The sequence below is a fragment of the Octodon degus genome, unplaced genomic scaffold (assembly GCF_000260255.1).
Source record: "Octodon degus isolate 3935 unplaced genomic scaffold, OctDeg1.0 scaffold00257, whole genome shotgun sequence".
NCBI classification, from domain to species: Eukaryota; Metazoa; Chordata; class Mammalia; order Rodentia; family Octodontidae; genus Octodon; species Octodon degus.
The window spans coordinates 1826744-1841649 of record NW_004524833.1 but is presented as its reverse complement, the minus strand read 5'-3'; the positions used below and the strand labels follow the sequence as shown (position 1 = coordinate 1841649).

General features: G+C 38.7%; 2 pseudogenes; one reads left to right on the top strand and one right to left on the bottom strand.

The window, feature by feature from the left end:
- LOC101585826 overlaps positions 1 to 136 on the bottom strand; it is a 927-nt pseudogene extending 791 nt beyond the window's left edge.
- Positions 137 to 3761: 3625 nt separating this feature from the next.
- LOC101585432 lies at positions 3762 to 4974 on the top strand (annotated as a pseudogene).
- The last annotated feature ends 9932 nt before the right edge of the window (positions 4975 to 14906 follow it).

Sequence of the window (14906 nt, the reverse complement as noted above, 5' to 3'; positions counted from 1 at the left end):
AAAAAAAAAAAAAAAATCAGCTTCTCCTTTTCCTCTTCCTCCTCTTGCAGGTTCAAAGGTTGGCCTGGCTGCAGTTGTCATTTTTTATACTGTGTGAGAAGGACACGTCGCAATCCTGCTCCTGCTCACTTGGGCTCAAAGACCAGGATGTCTCTCTGGTTTTCTCATTTTTGTGCATTGAAGATACTTTCGTGTCCTGGCTCTGAACAGCACAATGATCACAGATGACAGGGAGAGAAAGAAGCGAATACACCACTGGAGGCCTGGGTCCTCCTAGTGTTCCTGCAGTCCACCGTGAGTGCTCCCTCCACATGCTTCCTACTCACAGAAAGGAGCGGCCTCTCAGACAAGAAGGGGCTGCATTTCTATTCCTGTAAATGCCTCCATAATAAGACTTTTCAGGCCCACCATTAATTGTGGGTTTGTGACTCTGTGGCATTCTCTGCTAATATAGGTTCAAAAAGTGCTATCCCCCACATGCCCCAGGCTAGTACTCTAGTGACTGTCAAACACTCTTGATATTGTGCAGAGCCCAAAGATTTTTCTCTTCTGCATGGGCTTAGGCAGCCTCAGGGACTGGGGTTCAATCCCTGGCATGTGGTGCCAGCCTGCCCCTGGGGCATGCTGAGAAGGTGAATGAGACTGGGCGTGGTGGCACATGCCTGTAATCCCAGTGCTTGGGAGGCTGAAAACAGGAGGATCAGTACTAGTCTGATCTATATGGTAAAACCCTGTAGAATCTGTACTAAATACATAAAAAAGATAACAATAGTTACTACATTATATGTTGTTATCTTTAAAGTAGCTGCTCAGGGTATAAGATATGGGCATAAAAATTTCTCCAGTCAGTGTTAGTGCAAAACCTCCTTTTTAGTGAACTAAGAACACTAATAGTATAACTGATCTGTATTTTTCCCTTTTCAGTATTACTTTTGAACAATTTCTTCCCATTTCACAATATACGTTGTACATTCTAGAACTTATTTACTCTTGCGGTTTCTCACACCAGACTCTAAGTTACTTCACTTATGAGTGTGGTCTCAAATTGCATCCATTTCCTTATAAAATGCTCAAGTTTATCCTTTCTTAGGGCTTGTAGTACTCTGTTGTACAAAAAGACCACATCTTTTTATTCATTCTTTGGTTGATGGACACGTGTTATTTCTAAGATTTAGCTATTATAAATTGCACTGCTATATATTGTTGCTGTACGATGTTTTTAACTCTTTCTGGGAAAATTCCCAGAAGGGGCATAACTGAGTGGAATGGGACCTCTAATCTTAGTGGTTCAAGGAATCTCCACCCTGATTTCCACCGTGCTCGCTCCAGTCTACACTCCCGCCAACAGTGGAGAAGGCTTCCTTTCTCTTCACAGACATTCCAGCACTTGTTACTGGTTATTTCTTGCTAATAGCTATTCTTTCTGGGGTGAGATGGAATTAGTATTGTTTTAATCTGCATTTCTTGAATGACCAGTGATGATGAACATCTTTTCACCTATTTATTTGCCATTTGTATTTCTTCTTCTGAGAAGTGTGTATCCATCTCAGACGCCCATTTTTGGATCGTTTCTTTGAATTTGGGGTGTCTGATTTTTTACATTTTTATATGTTCTAAACAGAAGCGCTTTGTCTGAGGGACAACTGGCTAAATTTTTTTCCTACTCTGTGGGTTGTTTTTGTACTTTGTGATTTCTTTTGTTGTGCAAAGGATTTTTAATAAGATGATATCCCACTTGTTGATTTTTTTAGGTATTTCCCATACAGTCTGGGCTTTGATCATGAACTCTCTGTCTACACTATGTCTTTAAGATTTTTGCCTACTTTTTCATCCAGTAGATTTGTTTTTGCTTTAATATTTAGATTTTTATAGATCCAAAATTTCTAAATTAACCACCTTATAAGGCCACAGCGTCCTAACACTGATGTGAAACATCCATTGCTTCTCTCAGTTACTCGACTCTACAGAAACCAAGTACAGTCACCCTCTTTCTAGCAAAGGGAGCCCTTCTCCCACAAAGTTCCATCTTGCTCGTAAGGAGCCACTGGACTGAGACTTGCCCTCATCACAGTACTTTCCAAAGTCATGTTGACCTGCTTCCTGCTATATATTCCTGAGAGGTATCATTGCTCCCCTCTGTCAAGGTGCTCCAGGCCTAAAACTGGATGAGAGGTCATGAATTCCCCTAATAGCAACTCAGTTGTATCTCATTTCAGGGCTAAGTATTTTCCTGCATGTTTATGACTTCTTTTTATGTTGGTTTGTTTTAGTGCCAGGGATCAAACTCGGAGCTTTGCGCTTGCCAGGCATGTGTTTATGACACTAAACTATCTCCCAGGCCCTAGAGCTTTTCTCATGCTCACATAAAGCAATTTTTAAATGGGCTTCCTGCCTATTTCATTCCTAAGGAATCCACAGTGCATCCCTGTATCTTGAGATAATTCCTTCCACATTGGGTCTAAACAGTCAAGTGCCACCATCTGCCTTCTCAGCCTTCAGAATCTTACTCTCACTGACATCAGGAAAAGTAAATCTGTGAGAGCATCTCCCATCATGACTTATCACCTCAAGAGGGCAGGCACCACAGGACCTTTCCACAGATTCCACTGCTCCTGTCACCCATACATTTCTTAGTGTTGTGCTGCAGACAACAGTTAGACCTTCCTAGGTGGGAGCTGAAAACCAAAGAGACCCTTTAAGAAATTTTGCTCTTAGCTCACAGGTCTCTGTATTCTGAATACAGAAGAGGGTTGCTGAAATAATGGGAAGATGTAGCTACTTCCAGATACTCAGAGCTGGAATGATGGGGGAGAGGGAAGAAATGCCCTTCTCTCTCAGTTTTCCCCTTGGAACAAAGCTAATCAGGAGTGTGCAAGCAAAAGAGGGAAGGGGATGCATTCGATGGGACACAAATCAGGTTGAGTAGGAAGTGGGTCTGGAGCAGGGGGAGGGGATGTTTCAGTGGTGAGCAAAAGGAGAATGCCAGCTAATAAATTTAGATAATGTGGACCCCATGCTGGTGAGGCACTTATTGTTTTACGTACTTTCTGTGTATTACAGGGACACTCCAGAGTAGCAGCATCACTGTCCCTGTCTTATGGGGCTAACTGAAGCGAGCCATTGCAAACTCTGTGCTCATGTTCAGAAAAAACAAGATTCAGCATGAAGCTGCAAATCAAGAGTCAAAATTCTGGATTTCCTACTAAAATTCCAATAGTTGCAAAGATCTGCCTGATATTATACTTCTTTAAATTGACCTAGAGTGTCAGATGACACTAGGACCAGAGCAGCTACGTTTATTTTTTTTTTTCTTGTCTTTTTTAGTGTAAAAGAGTATAAAATAGTAATAATGAAAAGCAGCATCAGCAATGTTACAAAATTTCACTAAACAAAGTAATTCAATAGTGGTTGCTGTATTGCATGATGTTATCTTCAAAATCGTTTTTTTATTAACTTTATTGAAAGTCAATAATTACATATTAAAAATTGTAGACAAATATTGAGATGTGAAAGTTAGATGTAAACAGTGAATTTTAGAGAAATATTTCTGAAATGAGTACATAGCATGAAATTAATAATAGGTTGCACATTGTAAATACATTATTTACAAACTTAAATGAATATAACAATAAAAGTTGTCCAAAATAAAAATGAAGAAGAAAGAATTTACAGATCAGTCATATAATAGTTCACTCTGTGCCAAAATTGAGAAACTTATATTCATGTAATTAGAATTCTCAACGTAGAAATGGGGACCTGAGCGCCCGGCGGCCGCCTGCGCTGGCCTGGCGGATCCGCGCCCCGCGTGGGTACTGGCTGCAGACCCGGCCTCCTCCTGCCGCGCATCCTCTCCGCCCGCGCCCCGGCGCCCGCAAGGCCTGTCCTTTGCGTCCTCTCCTCGCCGTCTCAGGCCAGTCCGGGCCGAACCGGGCTGCCCGGGCGCCGTCCCTGGCCATGGCGTCCCTCTTCAGGAAGAAAACCGTGGACGACGTAATAAAGGAACAGAACTGAGAGTTACGAGGTACACAGACGGCTATAATCAGAGATCGAGCAGCTTTAGAGAAACAAGAAAAACAGCTGGAATTAGAAATTAAGAAAATGGCCAAAATTGGTAATAAAGAAGCTTGTAGGGTTCTAGCCAAACAGCTTGTACATCTGCGTAAACAGAAAACCAGCACTTTTGCAGTTAGTTCAAAAGTGACTTCTATGTCTACACAAACGAAGGTGATGAATTCTCAGGTGAAGATGGCTGGAGCCATGTCTACCACAGCAAAGAGACAATGCAGGCAGTGAACAAGAAGATGGACCCACAAAAGACGTTGCAAACAATGCAGAATTTCCAGAAAGAAAACATGAAAATGGAAATGACTGAGGAGATGATCAATGACACACTTGATGACATTTTTGATGGCTCTGATGATGAAGAAGAAAGCCAAGATATTGTAAATCAAGTTCTTGATGAAATTGGAATTGAAATCTCTGGAAAGATGGCCAAAGCTCCGTCAGCTGCCCGAAGCTTACCTAGTCTGCCTCTGCTTCAAAGGCTTCAATCTCCAATGAAGAGATTGAATGGCAACTCAAAGCCTTAGGAGTAGATTAGGCAAAAAAGTTGTTGTATTTTTGCTTACTTACAATTATGTAGGATAAAGGAAGCACGATGCAGATTCCTTTTACAAAACACATTTATTTTGAAAAATGAAGAACATGAGTGAAGAGTTGTTTCCTATCCCATGGCTATTTTGAATCTTTTGCCAAAGAATGACAATGATATAAAGATGGAAATGGTTTGAATTTTAATTAGAACTATTTAGGAGTGTGATGTATAACAAGTTGACTTCTCCTCTGCGTGGCCTAGAGAAATTATATCTATTACTCAGTGTCAGTTCATGTTCTGAATCTTTTCACCTTGAATACAAAATTCCTGTTAGATGCCACTAAGCTCCAGCTTTGAAAAGACTTGTAAAAATAATAAAAGCGTATTAGTAATTCTGTATCTGTTGCTTAGGCTTTGTAAGCAATTATGTTTTATGACCATAGGCAGTTCAGCTGTCAAATTATTTTTAAACGATCTAAAAGAAGAGTGCTGGGGCTGGAGAGATGGCTCAGTGGTCTAAAGCACCTACTTGAAACAAGCTTGGCAAAGCACAGGGACTGCGGTTCGATCCCCAGCACCACATGCCAGCCAGACCCGCCCCCTGGTGGGCTGAGCTGGCCACACACACACACAATAAATAAATGTAATAAATAAAAATAAATAAATATTTAAAAAAAAAAAAGAAGAGTGCTATTTAAACATCTGTCTTAAAACTGTCATTTGCGTTTCTTTTTGTTGTTTTTTCCCTTTGGGAGAACATTCTAGTTGGTAAGTTATTACCTTTCAGAATGTACTTGGCACACGCCTTACACAGCACAAACATTTCGTACACGTATTTAAATTACTTTAACTGGCAGAAAAGAATTAGTTTTGAACAAAAATTGAGATCACTTGCAACCATTATTTGGGCTATTTGTACATCATATTGAAGTGAATTGAATATAATTAGCAAAAAGCCGAATTAATAACATTTATTATAATGAAACTATCTTGATCTTTCTTCCAAGAACTGAAATTTTCTCCATGCAAACTACAGCTTAATTTCTGTTCACTTTAGACTTGTATTCATGTGCTGAACTCTCAGTTAAGTCATTTTTTTTGATTCCTACCGCTACAACAATACATGACCTAAATTTTTAAAATAAAAGTTTAACTCTTTTTGGTAAGTAAACTATAATTTTGTCAGAAATTACTGCCTAAATGTGTATTACTGTGTCCCCAGTATATTTTAAGTAAAATATGGCATTTTATATAGAGAGAGGGGAAGATGAAAATGGAGTGCTACATTAGTGAGAAATAAAACTTAGAATTAGGTTAGCTTTGAAAGATGCTGCTGCTGTGACACGAGTTCTAAAATGTTCTATCATAAAAACCCTGGAGGAAATAAAATGCATGTACCTGCTTGTTTGGGATGGTGGACATTTTGGACTAATGTTGACCAAGTTAAATATGTTTTAAGACAAGTTTACATATAACATACAAATTGATAGGTGGGGATAAAAACTAAGCTATTTAGTTGAGAATTCATAGACTTTTTTTAATCTTTAAAACTTGAGATTTAGTATTGATAGTCTTATGTAATTCCTGATTGCCCTGAGGAGCAAGGGGTGAAAAGCATGGTACTGGGTTATGGAGCGTTAACCCAGAACATGTTTCCATTCTTGAATGTACATAATAATGTTGTCTAACTTTATTTAATTTTATTGTTTACATGTGGGTTTTTTTCCATTATTTTGTTAAAAAAACTCAATAAAGATTTATTACTGTTAAAAAAAGTAGAAATGGGTACCAAAAAATATTTAAAGATTAAAATTTCTGAATGTAGTTCAACTTATTACACCACATTTCCAAGAAAAATGAACCTTTTGCACAAGAAATTTGAATAAGATCATACCAAGATACACAAAAATGAAATTGTCCAAAACTTATCGTAAAGAAAAAAAAACGTTAAAGCATATACATAAAAAAATATTAGCTGTGGAAGAACATAATTAAATAGCATCTTATTCCACATTAGAAAGAAAAAAAAAAAACCAAAGTGTTTAAGAATCTAGATTAATTAATTCAAAGGACTGATACAAAAAAGAAAAAAAGATCTGCCCTCTTTGAATTTTATACTTAGCAAACATACCTTTGAAAACTAAAAGTAAAATGTTTTCCAGTTACATAAACTTGAAATATTCTAATATCTCCAAACATAGCATATAGGAAATAACAAAAAGCATAATTCAGAAAGCAAGAGAAGTTGCTGTACTTTATCCATCCTGGATAAAGAATAAAGAGCTCTCAAAATGATAGTTATGCAGAACTATGTAAAATATATTAGATGAACCCATTTAAAAGGTCATTAAGATTTCTACAAAACAGTATCAATCTTATGTTGGGTTATACACATATTTTTTCATGTATATGTGTGCGTATGTGTGTGTGTGTGTGTGTGTGTGTGTGTGTGTAAGAGACAAGGAAGAAGTAATATAAAGTCAATGGAAAATGGAAATATACTTTTTAAAGTTTCTAATACTAAGAGAAATTATCATACTATGTCTTTTAAGTATATTGTAACTCAAAGATACAGTACAAATCTTAAAATGAAAATTAAGATTAAACAATATTCAGAAAATTAAATATTAATTAAAAATTAAAATGTTTCAAAACAGTTGAACTAAAAATTTTTTTTCATGATAGTAAAGAATTACTAAGAATAAAATATAAGATAAATACTTGAATGACAATAAATGACCAGCACTTCTAACAGTTTGGGGATAGGATATCGCACAAGGCTCTAGTATGCCATGAACCTAGACAGTGTCCATGACTCTTACTGGTGGCCAGGTATCACTTGAGCTACTGCTATTTCCTTGATATCCACCCTATATACCCAGATAGAATCATGATCTATAGGGTGCAGGAGAAGTCCATTTGTAGAATATGCTTATGGAAATATTTTGCTGCTGTATATAAAAGAATAACTGAAAGACTGCTTTTGTGTACCTCTTATTCTCCTGTGTTTAATTGTTTGCCCTATTTGGCGGGTTCTTTCTATTCTCATTCATGGAGTTGTGGTCATTTTGCTCCCTCTCTAGAACATCTTTTAGTAGTCTGTGTAGGCTTGACTTCGTCATCACAAAATTCTTAAGTTGTTCTTTGTCATGGAAGTATTTCACTTCTCCATTATACTCGAAAGAGAGTTTTGCAGGGTATAGCGGTCTGGGTTGGAATTTGTTTTCTTGAAAGCCTCATAGTACTTTGCTCCATACTCTTGACTTGATGGTTTGTGAAGAGAAATCTGCCATTATTCTGATGGGTTTTCCTTTAAATGGGATCTGTTTCTTTTCTTTTTTTAAAAAAAAAGTGTGGAAATACCTTTATTAAAGCTTTCAATCAGTTTATTTCTTTATATGCCTGTATATACTAATGTCTTCTGTTTTGTTAATAAACATCATTATATCATTGTTATGGTTTGTGTCTAGTTGTCCCCCCAAAGCCTTATGCAGTCATGGGGGTGAGGACTTCTAGAGTTTGTGTTAACTCATGATCCACTGGGATTATGTGTGATCCAAGGCTGGGATTATGGGTTTTAGTACTGCTGGGATTACCCATAGGTGGGTAAGTACTGGGAAGTACTCATAGGTGTGAGTACTTCCCCTACCCTGGGGCAGGTAATTTGCATTACAATGTAAGGTGGGAAGAGAAGCCAGCTGCTTGAGCTGCTGCTACCCCTCCCTTGTGCTCTTGCTCTTTGCCACCACCATGAAAGATTGCTTTGGCTATGTGCTGCTCTGCATTGGACCCAGCTGAGAATGGACTGAAACCTCCAGTAACTGTGAGCTAAATAAACCTTTCCTTCCTTCATTTTGAGTGTCGGGTATTTGTCCCAGCAACGAGAGAAGAGTAACTAAGACAATCATCAATAAATTTAATTACTTATAATGCATTTCACATGCACCCAACAAAGTTTAGTGAAGACTTAACAGGATGTCTTCACTGTCCTTTCAATAAGTTTCCATTTTTCTAGCATTTTTTGCTCTGGCATAACAAAGTATTCTCAGTTACTCTTAGGCAGCCCCACTCCTGCTTCAGCAGCAACCTTCTTCTTGTGTGTGACAGGATCTTGCTATGCAGTTCAGGCTGGACTTGTGCTCACTTTTGTAGCCCCAAGGCTGGTGTTGATCTCACAGTGATCCTCATGTCTCAACATCTTGAGTGTGGACATAATAGGCATCCAAGCAGGCACAATGCTCCTGGGGTTCATGGGCTGAGATGGCATGTGGGGCTGGTGATCAAACTCAGGACACTGAGCTTGCCAGAGAGGTTCTTATGCTTCTGAGGTATCTCCTGACCCCCAAAGCAACTGCTTTTCTGAGGGCACTTACAGTGGAAAATTGTATATACTAGTCAAAATTTGGATACTAGCTGTCATTGCATCTGTTAAATGTCACTGTGCCTAGTCCTGTCAATGGAGAAATGTATGGAGTATGCTTACACACACACACACACACACACACACGTATTTACCCTCTAGAAATAATGTATGAATTTACACTGAAACATCCCATTGCAGTTAGATATTATAGGGTTTATTCCAATTTCTCCCTTTCTGAATCAATGATTCCCTTTGACAATAAAGAGAAAGTAAGCTTTCATTATCTTTGATACATTTACTAATTTAATGAATTATTTTCACACAGACAAATTTCAAACATTACTCCTTACTCACCAAAGCCCTCCACGGCCACTTCACACAGGAATTATATACAATATTTAAGCAATGGCTACTGGTACTTGGACACCCTTCCTCTTTCTTTCTTTCTTTCTTTCTTTCTTTCTTTCTTTCTTTCTTTCTTTCTTTCTTTCTTTCTTTCTTTCTTTCTTTCTTTCTTTCCTTTCTTTCATTTTTTCTTTCATCTGTTTCTTTTCTTTTCTTTTTTTTTTTTGCGGAACCGGGGATTGAACTCTGGCCCTTGCGCTTGCCAGGGAAGCACTTATTCCACTGAGCCATCTCCCCGGCTGTTTCTTTTCTTTAGTGGCTTTCAGTATACTGTTCCTGTGCTGAGTTTCTGGGATCTTGATTATTATATGTCTGGGTGTGGTTTTATTTTTATTTTTTTTTTAATTTTTTTTTTAATTTTAACATTGTGTGTGTGTGTGTGTGTGTGTGTGTGTGTGTGTGTGGCCAGCTCAGCCCACCAGGGGGCGGGGCTGGCTGGCATGTGGTGCTGAGGATTGAACCGCGGTCCCTGTGCTTTGCCAAGCTTGTTCTAAGTAGGTGCTTTAGACCACTGAGCCATCTCTCCAGCCCCAGGGTGTGGTTTTAATTGAGTTGATGTTATTTGGAGTTCTGTATGCTTTGGTTACCTGAATGTCAGATTGTTTCCCCATATTTGGGAAGTTTTCTGCTATTACTTCTGCCCATATTTTTTATATCATTTGTATTGACTCCTTTCTTCTCACTGATGCCTATTAGTCTTACATTGTTCATCTTTGCATAGTCTTGCAGATGTTGAATTATTTTTTCCTGCATCCTAGTTGCTTTTAAGAGATCTTTTTTTACTTTTTCACTAGCTGCAATGGTGTCTTTAAGGTCTGAAAGTCTATTTTCATTTTCATTCAAACAGTTTTGCCAGCTTGTGATTGAGGTTTTAATTTCCTGTGTATTACTTTGAATCTGCTTCATGCATTCTATTTCTTTCTACATTGCTTATTCAAGGACTCCATCATTTCTCTATTCTCCTTTATTTTTTTTTAACAGTGTCTTCTTTAGAAGCACTTAGTACTTCTTTCATTATAGTTATCATTTCTTTTTTTACTTCAGAAATTATTTCTGATTTCCTCTATACCTTTCTACAGTTGTTTCTTTACTTCTGATGCTATTATTTCAGATTTCAGGTGTGTGATTAACAATTTCTTCTATGTTAGTGTCTCCTGCATTTGTTTGGGGTGGGCTTGGGGACTGAGAATATATTTTTCTCCTTCTTTTTGTCATTTTGTATAGCACTGCCTTTTTTTTTTTTTTTTTTTTTTTTAAATGTGTTTACTTATGTCTTATTTTTTTGTAGTTTAGGGAAGGGTCTGCAGGGTGTTCAGAGTCTCACTACTAGGTCTTACTCATAGTGATCCACCTGTTTACAGCCTCCCAAGACCTGGGATGAAAGGCATACAGCACCTCGCCCAGTCTCAGTTGTGGTCTCAGCGCACCCCAGTGGCAGGGCCGGCACGGAAGGCCTGGGGATTGAACCCCTGGCCTTTGCATGTCTTCTGGCCTTTGGTGTAGAGCTTAGATAGAGTTATTACCTTAGCACCAGATCCAGGTCTATCAAGTTCCAACTCATCCAGGTGGGTGTGGCTTGGGTCTGTTTGCTGTGTTCCACTTCTTCCTGCTGCAGCTCTTGCAGGTGAACCCTCTGTGCCACTCTGGCAAAATGTTCTGCTCTTGGATCAGCTGGGTGGGTCTTGCCTCTAGCCTCTTTGCAGGGAGTTCTGCTGCAGGTTTCCATACTAGGCCTGTACTCTGGGCCTAGTCTCTGGATCAAATGAGGATCCACCCGCCCCGGGTGGTCTCACTCACATGCCCGGCCTGGGTCGAAATAGGCTCTGGCAGGTGGAGCAGCTATGTTTAAGTATGCACTCAGCAAGCTGGGTCTGGTGGGGAAAGAGTAAAGGAGGTGTCCTAGTGGATCCACAGAGCATTCAGCCCCAGAGTCAAAGCCTGTGCCAGTCTCAAAGAGCTGCTCATTTCTCTAGCCAGAGCCTGTAAGGCCCAGTCATTCTTGTTTCCACTAGATGCCTCTTCACTATTTCCATAAAATCAGCTGGACTTGAGCTGGTTTGATTGTGCTTCTCTTCTAACAGAAATATCTTTTTTTTTTTTGGTGTGTGGCTGGTTCAGTCTGCCCTGGTAGTGGGGCTGGAGTGGCATGTGGTGCTGAGGATTGAACTGTGGTCCCTGGGCTTGCCTAAGCTTGCCTAAGCAGGTGCTTTAGACTGCTGCGCTATCTTGTTGGCCCAGAAACATCGTTTTTAACTGCAGTAATCTTCGGGGCACTGTAAGCACCATCGTCAGGCCCATCCTGCCTCAGTTCTGCCGTCTGTCCCATAGGTTCTCAGAAGGTTCTGGATCATCTCCACATTCTTCTCCAGCTCTGAAATTCGTCAATTCTCATTTCCTTTCCACTACTTGGGCTTTAAAAGTACATATTTTACTGTCCACATGTGAAAGAACTTTGTCTATGGTGTGCAGGCAAAGCTAGGGCTATGTTAGATAAGAAGTTCTTGGGCTGCTATACCCACAAACAGTGAGCCAACTCTAAGACCGTCTGTTTCCTGGCCCAGTGTTTACTCACCTGCTATGTGCACAAAGGGAGGAGACAGACAGCAAAGGTACGCATTATTATGTGATGTAGTTTAAAAAGTTCACAGAGGCAAGACTCTGCAATCATGTCATAATGTGTGTTCATCTTAAGCCTATGTCAAAGAAGGATACTCATAAATTCTTTTTCTATAGAGTATTTCAGGAACAATTGAATGAGGGATAGCAACATCATCTTTTCCATGGTATATAAGATACTTTAGAGAGAAAAATGAACTAAGATCTCTTCTCTGCCATGGAGAATTAATGCTGGCATCTTTCAATAACTCTCATACCTTCTAGTACCTGTATTGATGTTTGATCTGCAGCCTATGTTTTGCTTTGGAACATAAGTCCTGTGTCCTTAATCTTACCATGATATGGGCTATGATATGTTCTTTGATCATTTTTATCTCCAAGGGTTACCAAGAAAGAAAAAATAATGCATCCATCTGCCCTGAGGACACAAAGATTATGATTTCCCAATAAGACACTTTCCTGCCAGTGAACCCAGGGCCACCTGTGTCTTGATCACTTGAACACCCTGTGTGGTCTGACAGCAGTTTATTCTGATTCCAGTATTCCTTGCACAATTAATGTTCTTTCTCAAGACTAAGATCATAGTTGTAGTGGCAGTGAAAGCTGCCCTTATATCATACCTAGATTTTATCAGCTATTTCCTTATTTGGAAAAAAAATCCACACATTATATAAAAAGGATTTTCAATAAAGTTAATGAAAAAAACCCTATTATAAAAGAAACCTCTTTTGAAGTAACAAAAACTGTCTTCACTCCTACTTAAATGTAGAACTGTACAGTGGTACAAATAGTTTTGAAAGAAAGCCTGACAGAGTGTTATAAAACTAAACCACAACTTACTCTATGGCCCAGTAATTGCAAGGTATTTATCTAAGATAAGTTAAAGCATATGTCCACAAACTGACTTACACAAGAATGTTTATAGTAGCTTTATTCATAATTGCAAAAACTGCAAACATTCAAATAACCATCAACATGAGGACAGATTTCTAAACTGTGCTACATTCATTAAGAGAGACAGTAAAATGGGCAAACTACTGATATACACAAAACATTTTGTTTCGAATGAATTTCAAAAACATTCCACTGAGTGAAAAGATATGTGCATTATGAGGGAACACAATCTTTAATTCAGCTTTTAGAAGTCCTAGAATGCATAAATTAGGATGGAAATAATCAGAGAGTCTACCATTATGGATAGGGTAGGAATTGTCTGAAAAGAGGAAGGAGAAGCATCCTAGAGTGATAGAAATGTTCTATCAATATTTTCCAGGGGCTGGCCTTACAGGTACTTACGCATTTGCCAAATCTCAGCTAACATAATTATTTGTGCATTTATGTGTGTGTAAATTTTACCTCAAAGGATAAACATGACTAGAAACATTGAAATTTAGTTAAGAATGAGTAAACTCAAGTATTTAGAGGCAAGTATATTGATGTCTGCATTTTATTTTGAAATACATAAAAAATTAAAACAGAACAATGGTAATAAAGCTAGGAGAGTAAATTGGTAAAAATATTTCAGCTTATCAGGGACGTGACCTAACCCCCAGTCTCCTAAAGTGAGTTATTATGAAGGCTTAAATAAAAGAGACAAATAATATAACTTGGGGGAGTCCAAGAAGGTCAGATTCTTCTTAGGAGCTAAGGTCATGAGTTCTCTGGAGAACCATGTTTGTTGGGTTTCAGACAAAGGAAAGGGATAGCTTCTTGCAGAAGACCTGGTTTTTCCTCTATGGCTCAGATTCATCAATGTTGGATAAACTCTTCCTCCTAATAACTAGAAATCTCACTAGGGGAGAAAACCATGCTAATTGACAACCCCCTGTCCTCAAAACCTTCCCCTAGCATGTTCAGTGAGCATGTGTTGTTTTTTTGCTGCATGCCAGATGCTGTTGAAACAAGGCAATGAGTCTCTATTGTTACTGAGCTCACAACATCAGAGAGCCTATATCCAGTGGTCGTTCCTTATTTCTACACCATCCCAAGAGCATGGCTTGCCAAGATTACCCAGGGCTAACATTTCTGAAACAATTGAGGAGTACCCTGGGATGTGTCACAAAAAGTCCCCACTCCGAAGTCTCAAGTGGAAGACCACACACTTGCATACTTCTGAAATCTGGTACCACAGAGCTGTCTTTCCATCTATAGGACTGCGTGATAGGAAACTCCCTGCCCCTGTGGAGTACCTGGACCAAGCGTGCTTCCCTTATTATCAGGATCTGGCCCCCAAGTCTCCCTGAGTCATGAAACACTAACTCAACTCATTTGTTGACTTTTGAAAATCTTCAAAAATTAGAGAAAAATATGATATAAAATCATTCCTCAAACAAAACTTGGAATATTCACTTTCTGTTTGAAAAGGAAATTATTGATTTTTAAGCAAAAGATAAGACATCTTTTGGCATTTAAACTTAAAAGCCTGAGAACATTCAAGGATTAAATAATTTTTTAAAGTGAAGATGAATGACAACAATTTTGTCCTTTCATTGTTTTGTTTTTAAGGTTATAAGTCAAAGGAGAGTCACACGGAGAGAAAACATTTTCTCAGGCTTTCACAGAGAGCAAATTGGTCAAGCAATGGCAGTGACTCATCCACATGGCTGACACTGACAAAAGATCTACAAACTGTGATACAGGGTTTCAGGGTAAATCCTGAGGGGACTTGATTGACCTTGTCACATACAAAAGTTACATTTCTTGTTATATAGGTCTTGCTTTATCTTGATCTTAACCATCCAACAGAAAAGTATAAATACGAGGTATAAAAAGTAAAGCTATATTAATATGCTGAGCTGTAAAAGGCTCAAGTCAGCAAATTCTGACACTGCCAGTCCTGTGGATGGCCCACTACTATTATGGACTACTGGACTATATTGGATTACTTTGCTGAATTCATTCACCTACAATATTTGAATGGCAATGGAA